General features: G+C 40.3%; 1 pseudogene; it reads right to left on the reverse strand.

Moving 5' to 3' along the window:
• Positions 1–9,396: 9,396 nt before the first annotated feature.
• Positions 9,397–9,495, reverse strand: LOC113300792 (annotated as a pseudogene).
• Positions 9,496–10,088: the final 593 nt, after the last annotated feature.

Consider the following 10,088-nt stretch of genomic DNA (forward strand, 5'->3'; position numbering starts at 1 on the left):
TGAGTTAGATTGTTAATATGGTCAAGCGAGTATGAGTGTTCATTATTTAACTGATTTATTTGAATCTCCAACTTCTCATTATTCGCGCGAGTTTCTTCAGCAAGGAATTGAAAGTTGTATCTCTCCGAAATGCGCTCCTTGTTTAAATCTTAATAAATGTACGAAGAAATTAAAGAGATAGGGATAAGCGATAAAACGCATTCTTCAAATGAGTTGCATAGATAAAGGAAAAAAATACCTTTGAGCTTTTGGTTCTGGTTGCGAAGATCGTCAGAGTCACAAGCTGCAGCCTGGAGTTCTCCTTTTAGCCTATTAACTTCCTTTTCTAAAGAAGCATTCTGATGCGAAAGTTCTAACTTGGAGCAGCTAGATAAAACATCCCTCAGCTAAGATCATTCGACGATGAGATTCCTAAAGAAGAGAAAAGATAAGGATAAGTGTGTGCGACGTCGTAATAAAGAAAGCGTATATGAAAGATGTTTACCAAGACATCTAGAGCAATATGGACACTTGAATCAATCTGAGAGTATATCTCTTCCCTGGTAGATTTATTAGGAGAAAATTGGCACAGCAATTTACTCAAAGCAGAGCAAATGCGAAGTTTATAAGGATTGATGGATGAGTGAGCATCGTTAATAATATCAGACAAATCTTGAGAATCAAATTCTACACCCTCCAAGACTTTCTTTTCAATAGAAATGGGCTTCAAAGAAAAAGAGGAAAATTAAGAAGATGATGGGGCATAAATAGAAGAAGAAGGAATAATGATATTCGCAGAAGTGGGAACATCGACATTATATTTCATAATGTCGCTATTCGCAAGCAAAAGAATGTTCACGAAGGTTGAAATAATTTGATCCGCGCCCGGTAAGACCGCTGAGGCAGGAGTAGGAGTATCCTTTATCCCTTGATAAGCCACAACTTTCTCTTTAGGAGGATAAATTTCTTTGAGAAGGACAGAATTATTCGCAGGAGTAGAGATAGTGAATGTTGGACAGTCGGACCAATATTAGTCTGAACTTGTCTTTCAAAAGGATTTGGAGGGGTGGTGTCTACAACATCAAACTCATGAATGGAAATGTTTGAATTAAGTGTTGTAGGCTTGAGAACTCTCTTGAGTTTCGTTCCTTTTTCACTATCTATCTCACGATCGGAATCCTGCGAAAAAAACGCACATAAAAAATAAAGGCAACAATATTGTTTGATAAAAAATAAGATATTTCTTACTCCTTTGTTGTTCAAAGGATTCCTTTTGTGAGATTATTTGTTCTCTGTGTCTGAAGAAGATCTAGGGTTGGGAACGGTAATCCTGATACCACCAGAAGAAGAGCTTTTCTTGAAAATTAGGTTAATAACAAGATCAATAGCCATGATTAAGATCAACAACCATGATTAAGATCAACAAACATGATTATCAGAAGAAAAGAAGAGAAGAAGGAAATAATTTCGAAAAGAGTATACAAACTTTGAGTTAGGATCCATGAAGATAACAACAATAGAGCATCAAAAACAACAGCAGCAGCAAAATCAATAGCAGAAGCAAAAACAACAGCTGCAGCAGAAAGACAAACTAATTTCGAAGAAATGAAGAAGAAGAAGATTTTCAGAAAAGTTATCTCTCCGCAAAGTTCAGTTAATAAATTGGTGAAGGAGATGACCGGTTAGAAGCAGAAAGTACCGGTAAAAAGATAAAAACTGATACGTGCAAATAAATCAGCTAAAATCACGGAAGTATGTCGGCAAAATAAAACATGAAAAGAAGAACATGCGCGATAATATATATTGAAAGTTTCTCATATCGCTCATTCAATATAAATAACGACATGGGAAGAGGCAAAATGTAGGAGTGAAATATTGCACATCCATTATCTAAGCGAAACAATGATGAGCGAAGACCATCGCTCATGGTTAAACTAAGATGACATATCAGGTGATGTCAACAAAGTCACGAGTAAAGTGTGAATATCTATGCGAAGTTTTAAGAGTGTGCGAGTTGAGTAAATGTACATGAGGGATAGTAACACACAGTAAATCCTAAAATAGGGGCTTTATTAGCTGTCATCCACTATGTAATACCCTATATAAAGGGAGGAGTAACCGTGTAACAAGAGAGATCTTTTTGAGAGCATAGACAAGAAATTAGGAGAGAGAAAGTTTATTTGAAGAACAAGTTAGAGTTTTCATATCATCTTGTATTTAATTTTAAGATCTTAATGAATAATTAAATGATCTCCACCATGATTTATTAGAGTATTGTTTAGATTCTTGTATGGATGTAGTTGTGGGATTTCCTGCAACTACAAAACCAACTAAAAGAATGCTAACCTAAAACTAAGAACTGAATCAAAAATGATATAGTTAAGGGATTACCTGTGTCATGTGGCATAAATGAGTACCAAATCATAGTTGATCACGTAGCAGCCAAGTCCATCTCAGCTGCAAATGAAACCATCTACAAAGAACCATCCTTGCACAGATCATTGATCTGACACACAACCATTCACATCACTGACTAAACCTTCTAATCTCCATACCAAAATGGAACACAGAATCACCAGCCATATTTTCTGTAGCAGTGACACACACCCAAATTTCCACTGCACTTCCATTTGTTCACTGAAGTTCATAATCACCAATAGCCACTGCATCTGAATATTTGCTAACACCCAACATTTCATTTTATTCAATTCACATCTCAAGAACCTCCATTCATCAAGTGCGTAATCAGAGACGTAAAGAGCGCAATTGTACCTTGGATCAGTGTGATATTGATTAGGGTTCAATTACAGTACATTTCGAAGTTAGTTTTTAGTAGGATAGTGTCTGTAGCGGCTTAATACAGTGTGGTGTTCAATCCGGACTAGGTCCCAAGGTTTTTCTGTATTTGCGGTTTCCTAGTTAACAAAATTTCTGGTGTCTGTGTTATTTTTATTCCGCATTATATTTTGTTTTATAATTGAAATAATACAGTTTGTGCGTTGTATCGATCAATTAGAATATCAAACCTTTGGTTGTTGATTTAAATTGATTGATCATTGGATATTGGTCTTTGGTACCATCCAAGTTGTTCCTTGTATTTGATAAAGACTCGCAAATTTGTATTTACTTGAGTAAAGATCAAATCAAGAGAAGAGATATAAACTCTTTGATATACTTTTATCTGTATTGAGTCTGACTGTCTAGTTGATTTTCTAGAAAATATATTGGAGTTTATACATAGAGATTGCTAAGCGAAATATTGGATGTGGTTGTTAGGCCCCTGCTTTTTTAGCATGTTCTACGACCCAGACCTTAATTAGGTATTAAAGGTACGACTTTTTTTTATAAAATATCTCTAAAATAATTAGCGAACCTTTTGAATCAAATGCATATTCTACGACCCAGATCCTAATTAGGTACCTATTTAATGCCACCTAATTAGGTATTAAAGATAGGACCTTTTTACAAAATTTCTCTATATTAATTAGCGAATCATATTCAAGACAATTTCACCTTCTTCTTCAGTTAGCAAAAGTGTACCACCATTTTTTCATATTTCCCACTAAAAAATTCTAATCTCCAAAAAAAATAAGTAAAAAATTAGGATGTAAAAACCCTTACTGTAGAAAAATGAAGCTGCAATTTTCGGTATTCAATTTTACCCTTAGTTCATTTTTATTTTAAAGACTAAAGATGAATATATTGGGGGCATTACTGTATTTTGAGCTCTCAAAGGCAAATCTTCATTACTATAATTTGACCAAAGAGTTGGCATCGTAGCCAAGAGGTTGCCGCAAGTCGTTTGGTGGTGAGCTCGTACGGCTGAGATCTGCATCTCATGAGAAAGGATAGTCGTTGATCGTGGCTACCTTCCGTTTGGCATCCAGCGACATGGTTGCATGGCCAGTATAGCTTTGGCGCGGCCAAATTAGGATTTGGCACCGTGACCAAAGAGTTGGCATCGTAGCCAAGAGGTTGACGCAAGTCGTTTGGTGGCGAGCTCGTACGGCTGAGATCTGCATCTCATGAGAAACGATAGCCGTTGATCGTGGCTACCTTCCGTTTGGCAGCCAGCGACATGGTTGCATGGCCAGCATAGCTTTGGCGCGGCCAAATTAGGGTTTGGCACCGTGACCAAAGAGTTGGCATCACAACCAAGAGGTTTTCGCAAGTCGTTTGGTGGCGAGCTTGTACGGCTGAGATCTGCATCTCAAGAGGAAGGGTAGCCGTTGATCATGGCTACCTTCCGTTTGGAAGCCAACGACATGGTTGCATGGCCGGTATAGCTTTGGCGCGGCCAAATTTGGGTTTGGCACCGTGACCAAAGAGTTGGAATTGTAGCCAAGAGGTTGTCGCAAGTCGTTTGGTGGCGAGCTCGTACGTCTGAGATCTGCATCTTAGGAGTAAGGATAGACGTTGATCGTTGCTACCTTCCATTTGGCATCCAGCGGCATGGTTGCATGGCCGACATAAATTGGAGCGGCCAAATTAGGGTTTGGCATCGTGACCAAAAAGTTGGTATTGTAGCCTAGAGGTTTCCGCAAGTCGTTTGGTGAAAATCTCGTACGGCTGAGATCTGTATATCAGGAGGAAGGATAACCGTTGATCGTGGCTAACTTCAGCTTGTCAGCCAGCGGCATGGTTACATGGCCGGTATAGCTTTGGCGCGTCCAAATTAGGGTTTGGCACCATGACCAAAGAGTTGGAATCGTAGCCAAGATGTTGCCGCAAGTCGTTTGGTGGCGAGCTTGTACGGATGAGATCTTCATCTCATGAGGAAGGATAGCCATTGATTATGTCTACCTTCCGTTTGGCATCCAGCGACATGGTTGCATGGACGACATAGCTTTGGCGCGGCCAAATTAGGGTTCGACACCATGACCAAAAAGTTGGCATCGTATCCAAGAGGTTTCCGCAAGTCGTTTGGTGGCGAGCTCGTACTGCTGAAATCTGCATCTCAGGAGGAAGGATAGTCGTTGATCGTGGCTACCTTCCGTTTGGCAGCCAGCGACATGGTTGCATGACCGACATGGCTTTGGCGTGAAGTGGATCCGCTGGCATTATGCGTCTTGAAAAGGAGCCGCTAGCATGGTGCGGCTTAGAGACGTTGGCATGATGAGGCTTGGACGGAGCCGTTGGCAGTGTGCGGGTTGGAGCCGTTGGCGTTGCTTAGTGGCGTGGTTGGCATGGTTGGCATGGTTGGCATGCCATTGGCACGGTGGCGTGGCTGGCATGGTTGACATGCCTTTGGAACAGTGGCGTGGCTTGGCATGGTTAGCATGCCATTGACACGGTGGCGTGGATGGCATGGTTGGCATGCCATTGGCACGGTGGCATGGCTGGAATGGTTGACATGCCATTGGCACGGTGGCGTGGATGGGCATGGTTAGCATGCCATTTGCACGGCGGCGTGGATGGCATGGTTTGCATTCCATTGGCACGGTGGCGTGGATGGCATGGTTGGCATGCCTTTGATACAATGGCGTGGCTTGGCATGGTTAGCATGCCTTTGACACGTGTATATGGCATGAGTGAAAATGATGCCAGCCAATACTAAGGGTTATGTCGCGGAACGTAGTATATAAAAAAAGGTACCCAGTGAGTCTCACATCCGGGAGTCTGGGTAAATTCCACGTAGACATATTGAACGTCTCAATAAATGTGCTAGTGGTGATATTGGTGTCTATTGATCCGTTTCCTTACAGGGTGACGTCATGTCAGACTAAGGTTTTCTGATTTTAACCCTAAGCTAAAAAACACCATCAACATTAAGTCACCTACTTAGCTCGGAACATGGGCCTTGTTGCGAGGTAAGCATGAGATGGTGACAGACAAGGACATAACCGAAACGGCAAGTCATGAAATATGATCTGGAAGATCCGGCTAACCTTTTTTCGGGAGGTAAAGAGAATCCATGACTCTTGCGTTGGTGGCTTTGTATTAATTCGGCTCGTGGTGCTGTTGGCTAGGACGCGGAGTGGTAGAGGTGGTTGCTGGCTGGGATGCTGACAGTTGGCATCAGATTGGAATGGGGCCGCTAGCATGGATTTGGCGGGACATGAGCTTCTGTCTTGGGATTGGAACAACGCTGGCTTGGAACGGTGCTGGCTTGGTGTGGCACGGACTGTTAGCACAGTGAAGCTTGACACGGCGCTGGCTTGGTGTGGCGCACTGTTGGCACCGTGAAGCTTTCCCTTGCGGGCCCAACTGCCTTTTTTCATGCGTAGCTCCAATAGGAATCCTATCCTTATTCAAACTCCAAAAGTGTCACGCCTATAAAAGGGGTTAGCTCTCCTTTTTATCTCGTATCTTTGTTCTCTCGTCCTAGTGCTAGCAGCAGAGTGATAGACACATTTTTGTGTCTAATTTGTCTCGTTTCTATATATTGATAGTGCTCATTTTTGTACTTTTTATGGTGTTTTATGTGTGTAGGTATTTTTGCCCAATAAACATTTTTGGAAAAATCGGCTCGAAAAGTTGCGCGGGGCACCCCGGAGGACACTTGCTATTCGGACCCCTCAAATGGATAAGGGGTAACCAATTACTAAGGGGCGACCTAATTACTAAGGGGCATCCATTTCCAGGCATCTACTAAAGGGATACCAGCCACAGATAAGGGGTAGGTCACTTTCTTCCCAAATTCAAATAAAAAAATTGGCGGGAATATTTTGTTCACGTCTGCATGATTTTTGGGTGATGATTCGATCGATTTCCAGAGCGATTCAATGGATGAAATTGATTGGGTTTACTCCCTAGGCCTAAACAGGCCTGGTGAAGTCTTTTGTTTGAACCCAAACTGGCTAGAATAGCCGGAAAAAGAAATGGAAGTCAAGTTATACACGATTTGATGTTGGACTTATTTTTGGAATTCCAGGAAGACTAAAGGCAAGAAACTCTTCCCAAAGATACATATCTATCTAAGGAAGAGTTTGAGATAAGTTGGAAAGCTCAGAAACGCGTGAAACAATTTTGGGAAGAGATTATTGCCGTAACTTCCAAGGAAGGAAAGAAGAGATTTCGAGGAGTTTTGGGGAGATTAAATCGCTATGTTGGCTATATCTAAGTTGCTGGGAGTTAAAGGAAGAAGTTCGAACAGTTTGGGGAAAGTTTAGAGCACCACAGAGTCGAGAAATCGAAGTTGCAGGAAAACCGATTTTTTGCTGCTGCTGCTGAAGAACATCCGTTGCAAATAAGAATATCGTCTCAAATTTGTAACGCTGCTACAATGCTTTCTTTGTAATAGTCAGTGCATTTTTTTGCGAAGCCGATACACCGTTGCAAACAATCAGTTTTATAGTTTTTCATTCTTTTAATCAACTTTTGGGCTATGAACAAATATTTTGAGCAACTGATTAATATGAGGAGCTAAACCCTATTGCTGAGGCGACGGAGGAAGCCATTTTTCCAATTATTATGTGGTAAATTCTATTTAATTTAATTTTTGCAATTCTTTTATGATTATTTTCACTGAATTTAAATTGAATATATGATTCTGATTAAGTGGTTGTGTTCTCAATTGATGGGTCATCCTTAGGTTAAGTATTTTGATGATCCATGCTTTCGGTTTACAACTATTGTTTCGAGAATATACTTGTCTAGGAGAATATTAGAATAACTTCAAACGTAAAGAGTTGCATAATTATTGACTAGATTAAATCATATAAAAATTGGAGATTGGTGGAATCCTGAGTCTCAGTGCTTTTTATAATCTTGATAACAATTTCTTTGTAAGTTTTCTACTTTAATTTGAGTCTAAAATCGAGTCCACACAATCCGAGTTGAATGAACTTTACTACCACTTAACTACATCAATTTTTGGCGTCGCCGACGCGGATTTGTATTAGGTTCTAGGTTTTAGATTTATTTTATTTCTTTTAGAATTTTTGTTCTCTTTTACGCCTTTGGTATTTTTTGATTCTTCTTAGATTTCGAGCGAAGCTACAAGGAAAGAAAAAGTAATATAAAAGGAAAGCATCGCCAAAGAAGGAAAGAAAAGAGGAATCCAAAAGGAGTGAAGAAGAATTTTTTTTTTGTATAGTTATATTGTTAATTTCTAGAAACTCTAAAAAGGGTTTTATTTTTTGTAATTTTTCTTTTTATTTTTGGACACTTTTTGGACTTTATTTTTGGACAGGGACATTATTATTTTTAAACCCTACGGAAGGGTTGCTTTAAATAAAAACTGTGTGCAGGAAGGACGGTGATTACGATATCACCTCGGCCCCTCGGGTTCGTACATGACATAGGAGTCGTGGCTCGAGTCGACTTCAGCGGTTCTTCGCCCGTCTGGTACGGGAGGTAAGTTTTTCGAAACACCCGCGAATCCCCTGTCAGCGGGTTTACTGTATTCCTTCGTGTGCATATATGCTGAGGACTTGAAAAAGGCTGCTTTAATTTCCTAGTAAAGGGAAAGGACTGGCCATACAAGATAAGGGTTCGGATTTCATCACCGTTCTCTTCTTGCCCGCCTTAGGAAAACGAAACCAAACGCGAACCTAAGCCTAAAATTTTGACTAGAACGAGACCTATAGGGTAACGATCTTAATAGGAAAGTCGTTCGAAAAATATTGGTTACTCTTTTGAGCATACTTCGAAGTTCTTGAAGGTTTCTGTGAGTTGAATGCGTGACTGCGCCGCCTTGTAACCGGTGAGGCCTTGGGTATCAAAGCTCCACTGAGCTTCCCTCGCCTTGGTTCAACTTACTTTAACTCGGATTGATTCCAGAGGGATTTGCTCAGATTGTAACGAGTTCCTTTTCGAAAGAATAGAAGCTGGTCTAGAAACAATCTAAGTGGAGCCATCATGCTTTTTGTTTGCTAGAAATTTAGGTTTGATTTGGTTGAGTCAGCCTTGTTTTGTGTTTGCATGAATTTCATACCTTATTTTGTTGCATGCCTGAACGTAAAAGAGGCGCCCTAGGTAGATTTGTTAAAGAGAAACCTAGTAGTTCTAAGCGTCTTGATTACCTCAATTTAGAAAGTCCGATTCGTGGAGATTCCGTTTTTGAACGTCGGTTTGAGGAGAAAATCCCTGATAGTCCAATAGCGCCAGAAATGGCAACTTTGAAAGCCTTGTTGAACCCTACTAGGACTACTCGTCCCTCGTGTATCAGGTTACCTGAAACTGAAGGAAATTATGAACTTAAGCCTGGAACCTTACAGTTGCTCCCAATCTTTTTAGGAAAAGAAAATGAAAAGCCTTATTTCCATGTTAGGGACTTTGAGGAAATTTGTAGTACCCTGAAAATTAGAAACCTTGATGATGATGCTTTAAAACTCAGGTTATTCCCCTTTTCCTTAAAAGATAAAGCCAAGTCGTGGTTGTACAGTTTGGCTTCCGAATCAATTGAAACCTATGAACAACTTACATACGCCTTTTTGAACAAGTTTTTCCCTTGGCACAAAATCTCGTCTATTAGGACGCAAATCTGCACATTTACACAACAGGAGGGAGAATCTTTGTATAGGTATTTGGAAAGGTTCAATGATTTATTAGCCAATGTCCTCATCATGGTTTAGAAAAGGTTAGGTTAGTTCAGATCCTTTATGAGGGTTTAGATTATCCCACCACAACTACAGTAGAGTCCATGTGTACAGGTGGGTTTGAAAACCAAACAGTTGATGATGCGATGACATACTTGCATGAAATCGCCGAAAAGACCCAACAATGGGAAAGTAATAGGGTACCCCAGAAAACAATTCTTCTAGGCAGAGGAAACGTTAATAGGGTAGAAGGAAGCTATGAATCAGATGCCAAAATTGCTTCTATAGCGAAAAGGTTAGAAGCTTTAGAAGTGGGTCACACTTGTGGTAGATTGGAGCCTTTTTAGGAAGGCCAGAATAATGAAGAGAAAGCCAATGCTCTCTATAATAACACTAGCTATGATAACCGTCAGAAGTTTGAACCATATTCAGAAACCTATAATCCTGGTTGGAGAAACCATCCGAACCTTTCATGGTCTAAGGGACAGAGTTTAGGTCAGTTTAGTAATTCTAATGCTCCCCCAGATTTTGGTTACACTAAGAATTCATCAGGCCCAGAAAATAAAATGACTAGCTTAGAGGAATCTATTAAGATGTTAGCAAAAACTCAGGATATGTTAGCACAGA

Source organism: Papaver somniferum, chromosome 7 (assembly GCF_003573695.1).
Source record: "Papaver somniferum cultivar HN1 chromosome 7, ASM357369v1, whole genome shotgun sequence".
NCBI lineage: Eukaryota > Viridiplantae > Streptophyta > Magnoliopsida > Ranunculales > Papaveraceae > Papaver > Papaver somniferum.